This window comes from Lissotriton vulgaris, chromosome 2_1 (assembly GCF_964263255.1).
Source record: "Lissotriton vulgaris chromosome 2_1, aLisVul1.2, whole genome shotgun sequence".
In the NCBI taxonomy this organism is placed as follows: Eukaryota; Metazoa; Chordata; class Amphibia; order Caudata; family Salamandridae; genus Lissotriton; species Lissotriton vulgaris.
Window position 1 is genome coordinate 879,282,339 of NC_141687.1, and position 15,182 is coordinate 879,297,520.

A 15,182-nucleotide genomic window follows, 5' to 3' on the forward strand; every position below is an offset into this window, starting at 1 on the left:
GAATAAAGTTCCCGCAATGATCTGCTCCCTAGCTACTCCCTACCATCCGCCGAGATCACTACTTTCAAGCACAGCTTTCTTGGCCTCAACTAAGAAAATCAAATGGGCTAGGTGGGGTGGGCGCTCCTTCTCATAGAACGCTGCCTCAGTCTGGAACTCTCTGCCGCCCACACTGCGCAGCAAACCTGATCTACAAAAGTTTAGGAAAAACCTGAAAACACTTCTCTTCCATTAAAAGTCAGATAGTAGCCTCCCCACCCCTACCGTCCCACAGCGCTACGAGGCCTCCGGGTAGTAACGCGCTTTACAAAACCCAATTTCACTTAATTTCATTTCATGGACAGCTGTGTGTCTGTTACCACAATAGTAGCCCCATATATCTTTCAGTTCAGTATGGTTTGGTGCTCACATTTGCGCTCCTAGACCTAAGGATGAGGTTGGGGTATAGTGTGGAACTCTCCTCTGTATGTATTTTGGACCTTTTCACTTAAAGACCATATATCCTGCGGTTCCATGTAGTCTAGAAGGATTGCATGCTGCATTACATGGGTAGCATTTGTTACATGGTGTGAGCAGGCAACACTACTGAGTGATAATTCTACACATTAATCCTTTATACACATATAGTTTAGAAAAGTAATTTGTAACATTCTTCCATAATTGGTCATTTGAATCAAAATGTATTGATAGGTTGGGTAGTTTGTCAGTGAGTGCACACTATTAATTGGTTGTAGCTATTAACAATGAAATGAGTAAAGTAACATCTCAGTCCTACTTTCGAATGAGGAGTTCATGCCTAAATATCCTGCAGTGACTGGATCAAACCTGCAAAGGAGGAAATATATTGCAGAATTCAACAACTTGGAAGTAATCAAAAGTGGTTGCAAGAAACCCAAGCCCATGCAATTTGACAATACAGAAGGGGAGAGAGTAAAGCTGAGAGATAGCACTGACTTCTCAAACAAATCCACCACCCCTAATGAGGACGTTTCCCCAGAGTCTGCTCTTCATTGTGCAAGGGATGAGCCTGGACCTTTTGACATTTAATGGGTCAAGCATAGGAGGGAACATTCATTCTGAGCCCTGAGTACATGATCATCTGCCCTTACATAAATACAACTCCCTAAGTTCTTTTTCAGCACATGCATCAATATTACTTTTCTCATAAACAATCTTGAAGTCTGCCTACATGGGAACCTGAACATCTCTGCTCATCACGTATTGTGAAGTTACTGATAGTCACATTGGTTCAAACAAAAAAATGGGCTTTAGTATTATGAAAAGTCTACTCACTTGTCCAATCAGTTGACCAGAATATAAGCATGGGTTCTGAAAGACACAGACCTGGCTTTGGTTTTCGCCCAGTTTAAGTACATTTGAGATAGGGGTGTGTCTCAAGCACGTAAATATGCAGACAATTAGTGGTCAAACAACAGTGTACTTATTTGCATGAGCACAGTTTTTGATAGGTTCCCAAAAATAGATTTTAATAACAGATTTCAAGAAATAAATCTGTTGATAGTAGAAAATTGATATTTGGTACATATGCACTTAGCTGCACTTTACGTAGTGTTTTGGGCAAGTACCACAATAACGGTGGCGTAATTCAGAGTGCTTCCCACCAGCTTTGCTCAGTCAGGAAGGGTTTTCTCCACATTGCACCCAACCTTCATGTAGAAGTAGTCAACCATTCTAAGCTCCCATCTGGGTTATGCCAATCATTCTGTGTTGGGTTACTAGTCTATTAAATACTGTGAAAAGGTGCAAACACTTGAGCTATCCATCAACACGTTTTACCTCAATGATGAACTGTGAAATTGGCAATTATCGATATTCTGCACCTAAAACACCTTGAAAAAGTGTCTTTTAACCAGTTTAATATTTCCCATACTCATATTCGCACCATCCTACAATCAACAATCACATTCACTGCTTACCCGGTGTTTCTCTCCTTTACCAGTCGCTTTGTCTGTTGCAGCGTTTGCTTGCTGTGGCTTGAGGTGATTCATGAATAAAGCGCACAAAAATTATTTATACAAAAAGAAATGAACTTCATCAGTTCTTCAAATGAAACATATAACGCTGTTTGGAACGACATAGGACTGCATAAGACTCAAAGGGGAGCACTCCATCCTACCCCATCCAGACCAGACCTAGCAAGCATTCCAACCTTTCAGTATTGGTTCTCTTGGAGGAAGGTCCATGGATATCCTTGGGTTGTATGATAAAAGCATGCATGGCTAAAGCACGCATGCCTCTACCATGCAGCGGAAACCACAAATGCGTCTTAACCGTGCATTCCTTTACCACGCATGCCATGCAATTTCGTTGTAAAGGCATGTATGGTAAGGGGGTATGCATGGTTAACTTTGCCACTATTCTGTCCTCCATCCCCCTGCCATAAGACCTAAAGTACGACCCCTCTACCTGGCCCCTTTGCCCTGAGGCCCAAAACCTGCCCTGAAGATTGTCCCTTCTGTCCCCTTGTTCTGAGGCCTAAATAGTGTGCCTTTAAATACACTACCCCGACCCCCCACCGTGCTGTCTCTAAAGCTACCCCAACTCCTTCCTCTGCCCTGAGCCTAAAACGCTGTCCCTAAAACTAACCTGATTGTCCCCGCCATGAGCCCTAAAACCACCCCCATTCCTACAAAACTGTCCCTAAACCCAGCCCTTAAAGCTAACCCAACCCCTGCCACTGCCCTAAGGCCTAAAGCCCTGCCCCCAATTAAAAAAAACTACCCTGAGCTTAAAAACACCCATTCCTAAAAAAGCGCTCCCCCAAACCAGCCATTAAAACTACTCTAACCCTTTCACCCCCATCCTGAGCCCTAAAAATCTGCCCCTTTGTTAAAATTACCCCCTACCTGAGCCCTAAAATTCTGCCCCCTTCCCAAAGGTACCCTGACCACTCCCCCCCCGAAAGCGAACCCCAGGCCCATCCTCAGCCCCACTTATCTGTCCACATCCAGAGCTTCCTGCTCGGATGCTTTCTCCCGATTCCCCACCTATCCTGAACACTAAAGCGATATCTGCCTTAACAACGCATATGCGTGATGTAGGCAGATTTGTTGTTTGGGCAAGTGTGGTTACGCTAGCGGGGTTCCGGGACGTGTGGTTCTGGCTGCGTTTGTTCTAGACGTTTTCCATATCCTTGACCTGAATCAGAACCAAAGGCCACATACAGGAACTGTTCTGGAGGTTCAAGAAATATAGAGTGGTTTCCTCACACACAGCAAAGTTGGTACCTGAATTTTTTCTTCTGAAGTGTCCAAAGAACATGCTAAAGAGGCGGCTCTTAACCTTTTGACTTCTGTAGACCCCCACTAAATCATTACTACAACCTGGGGACCCCCACTGAATCATTATTGGTATCCAAGGACCCCTCCACTGAGTCATTACTGTAAGTATTTTTGATAATTTCAACCACAAAAAATACAAAAAAAGACAGTAACAAGTATTCATCAAGAAAATACATAAATTATAACATATTTTATTTAATTCACAAATAAATGTAAAAATAAATCAAAATTTAAACTTTATTGGAAAGATTGGAGCTCTTCTAAATTAATTTGAAGCCACTCATCCATACTGTATTTGGTTTGATACACATGCACCTCTACCCTAATCAATTTGAGAATCTGAGGATACTAACTTAGGGCCCGATTATAATCGCGGACGGACTTGAGTCCGTCCGCGACCCCTGAGGAGGAGGGAACGTCCGCAGGGGCTGCGGCGTTCCCTCGGAGCAGATTAGGATGTGACCGCCAGGGTGGCGGTCACATCCTCTATCTTTAACATTGCGGCGGGTGCAGCTTCAAGCTGCACCCGCCGCAATGCTAAAAATGCATGCATCGCATTTGCATGCACAAAGCGGCAGGCACCGCGCAGTGCCTGCTGCTTTGTGCACGCAAATGCAGGGGGGTACCATAGGTACCCCCCATGTGCACCCCCTAACCCCCCTTCACCCAGGGGGCCTGCAACGGGCCCCCGAAGTGAAAGTCTGTATGCTTTTCCACGGCGGTAAAGCCGCAGCGGAAAAGCATGTCTTTCCCACCATCCTAATATGGCTGGCGGTGTCTGTTAGACACCGCCACCATATTAGGGCTTTTCCGCCGCGGTCGTAATACGACCACGGTGGAAAAGCAGCGGACAGAAAGCAAGACCCACCAGCCATCCTAATATGGCTGTGGGTCTTTGGAGGCTCCGCAGCGGTTTTTCCGCATCCTCCGGGCCGGCGGTGGCTTCCGCCGGCCCGGAGGATGCGGAAAAACCGCAATCATAATCGGCTCCTTAATTTTTAGCCTCCAATTTCAAATAAATTCACATTTACAGATTTAAAACTTACATTTTGCTTCTTTATTTATATAGTCTTTATTAAACTGTTAATATTATTTAGTTTTCTAATCAATCACGAAGTCCCTGTGTAGGCTTCATGGATCCCCAGGAGTCCCTAGACCACAGGTTAAGAACCACTGTGCTACAGCATTGGATTTTTAAAGCTGTACACGTAGCATACTTAAGAAACAAAAAGCAAGGGACATCAGGTCACCATCAGGGGATCCTGCAGAAAACTATTCTCAGTACCAAAGAATGTCTCCAAGGCAATTCATCATAATCAAAATAGCCACCTGCATAAGAAAGAATTTTCATATGCGATGCATCTTGACACTTTATGAGTAAACAAGATAATGTCTGTCAGACATCTTTCTGGAAAGTTGAGGGGAAGAGATGTCACAGACTTTGAGTGTTGCAGCTGATTTCCCATAGAACCTCGTCATGTGTTTTTCACAGGGTTGAACCACTTTTCTCACTAAGGATGGGTCACTGTGGCAGTCGCGGCCGGCATGACTTGCGGGGGCTGGGGGGAGGAGTAGGGAGGCTCACGCGGGGAGGTCGAGTGGGAGGGTGTAATTTAATAATATTCATTAAAAAAAACAGGAACAGGGGCAGACAGCTAGGCTCCCTCCCCTTAGCCAATCACAACACTGCAAGCAGGCCTGTGATTGGTCAGGACGCCGCCCAGCCAGGGGCTTATGTGGCCAAACAGTCTTTGCGCACTCAGGAGTGGGTACACCACTCCTCCCCTACTCGCATGTACAAACGCTATTGTGCAAGACGGTATTAGGAAGGGGCATTCCAAGAGCATCCCCTCCTAATAGCGAGACGTATTTTGTGTATGATTGTTTTGCAACCACAATTGCAGTTGCAAAACACTCACAGTTTACCACATACTTCAAGTAGGTGGTAAGCCACTTGGAAAGAGAAAGAGGTTGCCAGGGGACCCCTTCCCCTTTGTGAATGGATACAAAAATATTATTTGGGACCACTGCCTACTCTTAAAAAAATGTAACAGAAACGTTTAATTTTTCTTTTTAAATGCATCCCATGTAAGGTCCTTTTGATGGCAAGAGGAGGTTTCTGAGGTGGGAGTATCAGGCAAGTAACACTACTCAGCCTCCCTCGTTGCCAGCCTTCAGAGAGAATCTCCCTTCATTACTACCTCCACCTGACCCCGTACTCTGCAGCACACTTCCTTCCAGGCCTCAATATCCACTTTCTACCATCCCTCTCCTGTGCACCTTATCTCACAGCTGACCTTGGGCCCCAGCCCCATATCAGCCACCACCCGGCTCCATTTTCTTTATGTCCAGTAAAAAACATTAGTAAAATCACCTTCAAACTTAAAACATTGAATATAACAGTAAATGTAATTAGCACACACGTTAAAATATGTTCCACAGTGGCCCTAATGACCCGACTGCTAATTAAACAAAAACAAAAAGGCCTTTACAGTGCCAGATTTAGCGCTGGTGTGAAAGTATTTATTGGTGCCCACCACTGACCTCTTTCTCCGTAGATACCTTTACTGCCACCCTCCAACAGTGCCCCTCATCTCTCCATAGACCTTCTCTCATATGTGTTTCATTTGTTGTATAGTGCTACTCGTAGTTTAGGGTTTCACAATACTTTATATCACTCGCACATTATGCAGAGACAATGAATCATACAAGTATGTAAATCAGCCTATATGAATGTTACATAAGCCAATTAGGATTACCAGGTGTAGGAATCACGTCAGCCATACTGGTGGGCAGTATGTTTTAAGACGGTTAGGTCTGGAGAACCACAAACACAGGATTTAAAGCATATCTCCAGGGGTTGGGGGGTTGGCTTTACTGATTAAAATGTATATCTGCCCAAACAAACTATTTATATCAACATCAGAATAATGAAAGACTGGGGAAATTCTAACTATATCGCAACACACAAAAAAGAAGTTCTCATTATACCATTCAGGTTTGTATGCAGCTCTTTGATGACAGTTAATAGGTCACTGTCCTACGTTTGGACTGTGACTTCTGAACTGCAAACAAGACCAGAATCTCTGTAACAAAGGCAGTAACCCACTGAGCTATCCAAATAAACTACAGTTTATCTGCATTTCAAAACTGCAAACAGACAAAAGATTGCTCTCCAGCTGGATCATTAATCACCAGAGTTATCTGGACATTTTTACTGTTGTCTTGCATTCGTGGCAGAGCCAGTCATGATAATGATACAAACGATTTAAATTAAATATACAGGGCATGCACAAAGGATGTGTCTTGCTGGACCCTTGCAGATATAAAAAAAACAAAAAACGAAATACCCACACATTCTCTTACCTGCTCCGTTGGAGCTCTGTCACAGCATGATCTGATAATCAGCTGAAGGGGTCAGGAAAGGTGAATCATGATAAACAAACTATTTTTCTCCAGTGCTGAATAGAGATGAAAATATACGTGCAGCACCTGGTGCCAAAGAAAGTATTTGTCCCCTTCACCATGCCCCTATTCTACCTGCACGAGTGGGCGGGGACACAGCCCACCTCTCTAAAAGAAGACGTGTGATTGGGGGTGCCTGTGAGAAAGAGCCCTGGCCCAATCACGCAACTCCTAGAAGAAGAAGAGAAATAACGTTCAGAGGAACGCTTTAAATTATAGTGCCCATTTTGTGTTGGCCTTCTTGACGAAGTCAATGGGAGAAGGAAGGAATCTCAGAAAAATTTCCACAGGGTTCTCTTGACAGTACTTGGGCTTATCTAAGACTGCCTCAGTAATGCAGGTTGCCTTCATGAAGACTTTCTTGACTTTGGATAGCTAAGCAGGAGTGCTTGGTGAACAGAGTAACCTGAAAACATTAGTCACCATTTACAGGAGGGAGGGTCATTAATGATTGGAACAGATCAATCAGTAAGCCGGGTCGTCGGGGGCATAAATATTATAGCCTTATAGCCCGCCGTTGAGGGCATTACCTGCTATTAAAGGCCCTCTCCAGCGTTAAAGGCCTGAGCCAAAGGCGAGGACCTTTAACAAGGGAGAGGGACTTTAATAGCCGGTATAGCCCAGCTATGAAGGGCTATAAGGCTATTAGAACATTCTGCCACTAAAGGGCAGAATGTTCTAACAAAAAAATAAAGCCTTATGGGAGCGTGATGGGATTGGAATCCCCTCAGGTTCCCTGAAGCCTTTGTTCACAGCCAAAGCTGTGAACAAAGAAACATTGGAATGTTGGAGTTCCAGGCTTATACCAGCCATTATAAGCCCGGAGCACTCCATTATTTTCAATGGAGCTCCCAACATTCCAATGTTTTAATAGAGAATATGACTCTGGCTCCATTTATTTGCCCACTAACACAGGCCCACCTTCTGTCTCTAGCTATTTGAAAAGCGCTAACAGCAAAATTGAAATGTTAGTTTCCATAAATGGCCATGCCCCTATGAGCAGCCTTGGCGCTAGATATACACTCAAAACCAGTCCAGTTTTTAAACATTCCAGAGATTAGCTTTTTACCCTCCCAGAAGTGAGTCCCTTAAATCAGAGCTATATTTGGAGAGTGGGTTATTATTCAATCTTTAATTGCTCTTGTTTTCCGTTTGTTATTTAGACCATTGACATTAAACAATATACAGATAGATTCATGAAGCATTTTTGCGGGCGCAAACGGTGCGAATCGCAGAATTCGGCCGTTTGCACCCGCAAAAATGGCATTTGAAATTCATTATTGGGTCATGTACTCGCAATTTGAGAAATCGCAAAAAATTGCGATTTCTCAAATTGCGATCGCATTTACGGAATCTCAATTTGAGATTCCTTAAATGCTATTCATGACCCAATAAAAAATTGCAAATTCGCTATTTTTTCCCGCTATTTACCGCGAAGTCAGACTTCGGGGTAAATAGCGAAAACTGAGAAAAATGCACTTTTGTGCATTTTTCTCAGTTGTATGTTACACACACACATGTCCTTTGGACATGTGTGTGCGCAACATGAGTCTAATTTACATTTCAGGGGTGCTACAGGGTGTCCTGTGGACGCCCCTAGCACCCTTGAAATCGCATCCTTATTTGCGATTAGCAAATTACTAATCGCAAATAAGGAATAACTCCCCATTCATTCCTATGGGCCTTTTGGCCCATAGGATTGAATGGGGAGTTATTCCTTATTTGCGATTAGCAATTTGCTAATCGCAAATAAGGAATGTGTAGGAATCACAATTTATTTTGCGATTCCTACATGAATCCCGTTTTGCGAGTCTGTAATAGCGATTCCTTATTATTCGCTATTACAGACTCGCAAAACATGCCGATGATGAATCGGGCTGATAATCTTTAATAATGTACACTGAAGCTGCGACTCACTCATCTTAGATAATCTCTTTTAGTTAGGTTTTTACTCTTACAGGCCAGCCTTTAATCTGCCTAAACTTCCTGAGATTCTAAATAAACCATTTCAAAATTCATTAGATGTCTGCCAGTTGATACACAAATAATTGTGTTTTGTTTAGTCTACTTGAGACATTGGTTTGATAGTGTGTATCAAGAGGGGAGATGGCTACTGGGAGGAACATGGCGGCAGCAGGCTAGCTGCCGCGATACCCCGCTCTAAGCTTCAGCAGAGCGTTCGGGTTTTTTTCTCATGTGCGAACAAGGGCTTTACATGAGAATCAATTTTGTCAGTATTTTCTGCAGATCTTGACATCCTCGTTTGCCCTAAACATCCCCTTACCGACGGTTCTCCGCAGTTACCGGGCCGTTTGACCCGGTCTCCTTTCCCTCTCCATGCGAGTGCTTGGGGGCGTGCTCTGCTCCGACACGGCATTCACTCTGCCGAGCGTTTCCCTCCTGGCGCCGATCCTGCTCCTGCATCAGCCGCGGACTTGGCTACCACTGTTGTCGGCGGTACCGTGGAAGTGGCATCGGGCCGCCCTGGAGCTTCGTCGTGGGAGACAGGTCCGCTCCCTTTCCAGAGTCTTCATTTCTGTGTCTGCTGTCGGGGAGGCACGCGAGGCTGCAGCGGAGGTCACGACCCTGAACGGTGTGGAGCCGGCTGTTGCAGTTTGTTCAGAGGCAGCAGTGGAGCCTGAAAAACTCGGGCTGACGGCGAAAAAGGTGAAGGGGTGCCAGGGAGAGGGAGGAGCACTGGCTGATCAACCCTTAAGGTTGCAAGACGAGCTGAGTGTGGAGGGATCTGAAAGGGGTTCCGCCGGGCTGGAGGATAGGTCTATTATTGGTGAAAAGACTCAAGAGTTGAGCCCTAGGTTGGCTAACAACCCCTATTCCCTTAGAAGCCTTACCTTAGCCCAGCATGACTCTTCTATAAAATCGACTTCAGTAACAACTAATAAGGGGCATAGAGAAAAAAAGGCTCCTAAAACTAGGACCCAATACCATTATCGAAGAGGGAAATCCAATTGGGGTAAATCAAACCTGTTTGCCACTTCAGCTCTGGAACCCACACAGGAGATTGGGGGGGATGATCGAGATGATACTGCAGCACGACCTAATTTAGACAATTTAACTAGCAGAATACCTTCCAGTAATAGTGGTACTGTTACCAATACCAACAGAACGCTATCTAAATCCTCTTCTTACCACTCTTCAGAGGTTAAACCTAAACGAGCTAAAAAAGCCAAGGCGCTTAAATCAGTTCTGGATTCTGGTTCCAGGATTACACCTTCTCTGCGCTCTTATTTTAAGGCCATACCTCAGGTTTTGAACCTCCAGCAGAGCGGCTCTCCTCTCATAGGTGCGCCTTCAGAAACAACTCCCAGCTCTGCTACACCTAGTTGTATGGCCCTTCGCTCACAAAACATGGAAGGAGCGCTGCATAATGAGAGTCTACCCACTGAACATACTGCAACAGCAGACACAGCTCCGACTCCAGAGGTATCAATACAGCAGTGTAGTAGTGTCAGCAATAGCCCTAGCGGTTCTATGAGTCCCAAAAAGGCAGACTTGACTATGGCAGCACTTACAAGTAACACCGAAGATGCACACTCTCACCTCCCTGGTAAACATACCAGCCTGGAAGCAGACGCAAATCTAGAGGCAGTAGCTCTAGAGTGGGACAATCAACAATTCCCAATATTGGAGGGCCCTTTAAATGAGGATCATAACATCCAACTGCAACTACCTCTTGACTCTTCCCATACTCCTCATACTTTGGCAACAAAATCAACAGCAGACCCTACTGCCTCTGCCTCTCCTTTTGATCTCTCAGTCCTAACCATGATCTCTAACCTGTCGGCCGACATAAAGCGAGGCTTCCAGGAGTCATCCAAAATCCAAAAAGAGATTAGAACTTACTGTGAATCATTGGATAATAAAATTGACGGACTTTTTTCTAGAACTGGGGCACTCGAAGAGACTACTGCGGTAATGTCCATAGAATTAGATAATGTCAAAGAAGAAATAGTGAAACTTAAAAAAGAGGACATTCTATTAGCTGACAGAATGGAGACCCTGGAAAACAACGCGAGGCGTTCCAACATTCGCATTTTGAATGTACCAGAGGGAAGTGAAGGAACCAACATCAAAACTTACATTATTCAACTTCTCATAAAATCTTTAAACTTAACACACTCAGAGGATGAGCTCAGCCTAGACATTCAAAGGGTTCACAGGGATCCCTTCAGGCGCAATTTGCAGCGGACAAAGCCCCGTAAGATTCTCGTGAACTTCCACACTTTTCTTTTGAAGGATCACATCCTTAACCTTGCCCTTAAACAAAAATCCCTGTCTGGAGAGGGCTTCTCTTTCCAGGTACGATCAGACCTGTCAAGGGCGACCCTCGAGAGGCAGTGGGAGCTGGGTAGGAGAATGGAGGCATTTAGAGATCTAGGGGCCTCAGTGCAGCTTAGCTTCCCTGCTGCACTGAAGATCATGCTTAACAATAAAATGTTTAATGTCCGCACAGTTCAGGCCGCAGATGAGCTATTAATGACCATTGGCACTTCTAAAAAAAAAAATTGATCATAGATTAATCTGTAACCAATAACCTCGAGTGTTTTCTGCATAACCCTTCATTTTATTGCTGTTTGAGTGTTGACATAAACCTCAGTAGCAGAAGTGAAGCAGAGTAGAAAATAAGTTATCCTAGAATAACAAAAACAAATAAATAAATAAATAAGAACAAGAATGTGGAAAATAATGGGAGGTGAACGAAAGGAATAATGATAAGATAAAGTTAAAAAAAAAAAAAAAGAAGGAAAAAAGATAAATGAACAGAAAGTGGGAGAAAAGGGGAAAGAAGAAAACAAAAAAAATAAAAATGAAAAAAATATATAAACTTCATAAAATAAAATCACGAGAAATATAACACAGGGTGCTCAAAATTATACATATACCTCTAAAAACCCTCTTAGAGCTACAGCCAATGTAACTCAATCTAACACAGTTTATGACTATAATAGGTCTAATTGCTATCGGATCTATTTAGCCCTTAAACATTATTTTCACCAACGCTTTGCTTTAGCTTAGACTGGGTCAGGGGTATCACACACCGGTTCACTCCGGTTGATCCACTTGGGGTTCCTCATGGGTGGGGGGGGGGGGGTGGTTTGTGGGTAAGGGTTAGGGTTACAAAAAACAAAAAGTTTCTCATCTCTAAACAGGCGGCTGATAACTGTATAAGTGAAAAATGGACGAATTGTGTATCTTCAAGTAATATTAAGGTGTGTAAGTCAGCAGGGCCTAGCATCATTAGATATATTAAATATGAGTACCATTAAACTCCTCTCCTGGAATGTTAATGGCCTGCGCACCAAACCTAGATCTAATACAATTTTACAATACATCCGTGATTTTGATGCGCAGGTCATCATACTCCAGGAGACACACTTGGTAGAAACTGAAGTATCAGACTTGGTGAAAAAAAACAGGTGGATAGACTTTATTGTTGCCACCTCTCAAATAACTAACACTAGAGGGGTAGCCATCTTATTTAAAAAAACTATTACATCGAGACTCTTGAAACAGAAGGTTGATCCCTTGGGTAGATGGGTAATTGTGGCTGTTATGTTAGGTAGTGTACGCATCACCTTGGTTGGATATTACGGGCCTAATCGGGATGACCCTTCCGCCCTGGCCTCTCTATTTTCCGAGCTCTTGCACTTTCCAGAACCAATGATAATAGCGGGAGATTTTAATATTGTGCTTGACCCTTTACTGGATAAGTCCACTTCTGCCCGACAACTCGCTCTCTCAAAATCCAGAGAGTTCTTGCTAAAATCTATGCATCAGTATGGATTTATTGATATATGGAGAGCGAGATCAGGGCAGAAAATCGGCTTCTCCTTCCGAAATTATAAGTATCGCCACAGGTCAAGGATAGACTTTTTCCTAATAACCAGAGCTCTTGAAAAATCAGTAAGGAGTATCATTTATGTACCATCCCATCTGTCGGATCACTCGGCGGCGCTCCTTGACCTTCAGTTTCAATCCCAACCCATCATTAGATCATGGTCAATCGATAGGTCTCTCCTCACATCTCCCGAGGACTTGGAATATATTAGAGTGGAAACACAAGAGTTCCTTAAAGTCAACATTGGTTCCGCTTGCTCTAGTATAGTATGGGACGCCTTCAAATGTTTTTTGAGAGGTGTTATCAAGAACAAAACTTCGTTTCGTAAAAAACAGTATACCCAAGGGGTCGCGCTGATAGAGGCAGATATATCGATTGTCCAAACTGAGTTAGACAGTCTTGACATTGCTCCTGAACATGTCATTTTGGCTAAACAGGAGGAGTTGTCAAAGCTTAAAGGGCGGTTAGCTTCTCTTCTAAACCAACGCATCCTGCAAAGGTGGGAAGCTAGCAAGTTAGCTAATTTTGAATTTGGCGAAGGGGCGGGCAAACTCTTAGCCTGGAAGTCAAGAACTGACCAGACCCGTAACAATATTGAGTCGATATCTACTGGCCTGGGAACAGTATCATCTGACCCAGAGATTAGGTCAGCTTTTAAAGACTTTTTTCAAGCCATCTACCGTGAAGACAACAACATTTCCTTTGATAATGTAAGAAACTGGCTTAACGAAATCTCACTCCCATCATTAACTATTGAACAAGCGGCCTCTTTGGACCAGCCTATAACGGTAGAAGAGGTATCAGAAGCCATACTCAAAAGCAGTAACGGGAAGGCGGCGGGGCCTGACGGTCTCCCGGCAAAGATTTATAAACATCTTGTACCTGACATTGCCCCTTTTCTTACCAGGTTATTTAATCAAGTCCTGATAGTTGGCGATATACCACCCATAACCTGGAATAAAGCATCAATTACGCTAATATTGAAACCAGGAAAGGCATCCACCGCCTGCGGCTCGTATCGCCCTATCTCAATACTCAACGCAGACTATAAGATCTTCGCCTCACTGTTAGCTAAAAGGTTGGGCCAGGTCGCCCCTTCAGTCCTACATTCAAATCAAAAGGGCTTTGTTAAAGGTCGCCAGCTCTTTGAGCTGACTTATGACCTAATAGGAGCGATCGACATGGCAACTAGTTCATCGTTGCCTCTGGCTATTCTCACGTTGGACGCAGCCAAGGCCTTTGACAGGGTCAATTGGGTATACCTGTCGGGGGCCTTGGAAAAATTTGGCGTGGGACAGGCCTTTCGTAGAGCGGTGGAATTGCTGTACCATAGCCCTTCGGCCTCGGTACTGGTTAATGGGGGTCTGTCGGAACCATTTACCATCACAAGGGGCACCCGGCAGGGGTGCCCGCTTTCACCCCTCCTGTTCGATCTATATATTGAGCCATTTGCTCAAAAAATACGGGAAGATACTAAAATCACACCTTTTAGATATAGAGATTGGACAAAAAAAGTATCCCTGTATGCCGATGATATTATGATCATTACCTCTGACATTAATTCCGCATTTCCGAGAGCCATAAAATTAGCACAACAATTTGACAATATCTCTGGCTACGAAATTAATGCCACGAAGACTGAGGTCATGGTGTGGAATGGCATAGCAGTGGGGCTTCCTGTGCAACCCTGTGATAATATGAGATATCTCGGCATAAAGATCATAAAGGATATAAAGTTGATCGCCTCTACAAATTTTACTTTAGTGGCTAAAGAATGTAGGAAACTAATGAGCTCCTGGGCACATCTTCCTTTATCGCTCCTGGGTCGGTCAAACTTAGTTAAGATGTCTATACTACCAAGGTTGACTTTTATTTTAAATAGTTTGCCACTTTATTTTGAGAAAACACTGATAGCAAAGATGCAGAGTGACATTACTTCATTTGTTTGGAGGAATAAGACTGCCAGAATTGCTTGGACCAAACTGAGGCGACGTAGGGAGAAGGGTGGTTTGGCTGGTCCTGACCTCCAGATTTATGCTTGGGCCTTTCAGTTGACACACGCCCGTATGTTACTCAAAACTCCAGCACATCAAGGCATCGGGCTCATGTTCACAGCATTATTGCAGTGTGAGGGTCTAAACCAGTCAGGCTTTTTATTTAAGTTTGGAGATCCTAAATTCTTTAAGAAGATCAAACTGAAGGTATTGCAGGACCTTGCAAGAACTTGGTATAACCTTCGAGTTGCTACCAAAATAGGCTACCATTCTAATAGATCTCCTATATGGGATCTTCCTGCTCCCCCTGGCTGGACCAAAGACACATTGATTAGCCCACTGAAAGACGCTGGTATATCATCATGGGGAGATTTATTTTTTGAAGGGGATATGTTCTCCTGGGAGCACCTAGTCAGTCTGGTAGGTCCCAATCTCTCTAGATTAAAATTCCTACAAATTTCAAGCTGGGCACAAGCACAAAAAATAGGGCCACCTTTTCGACAACAACCACCTCTAGGAGGAAGCAGCCACATGGAATCTTCTCTACTCGATAGGCCACCA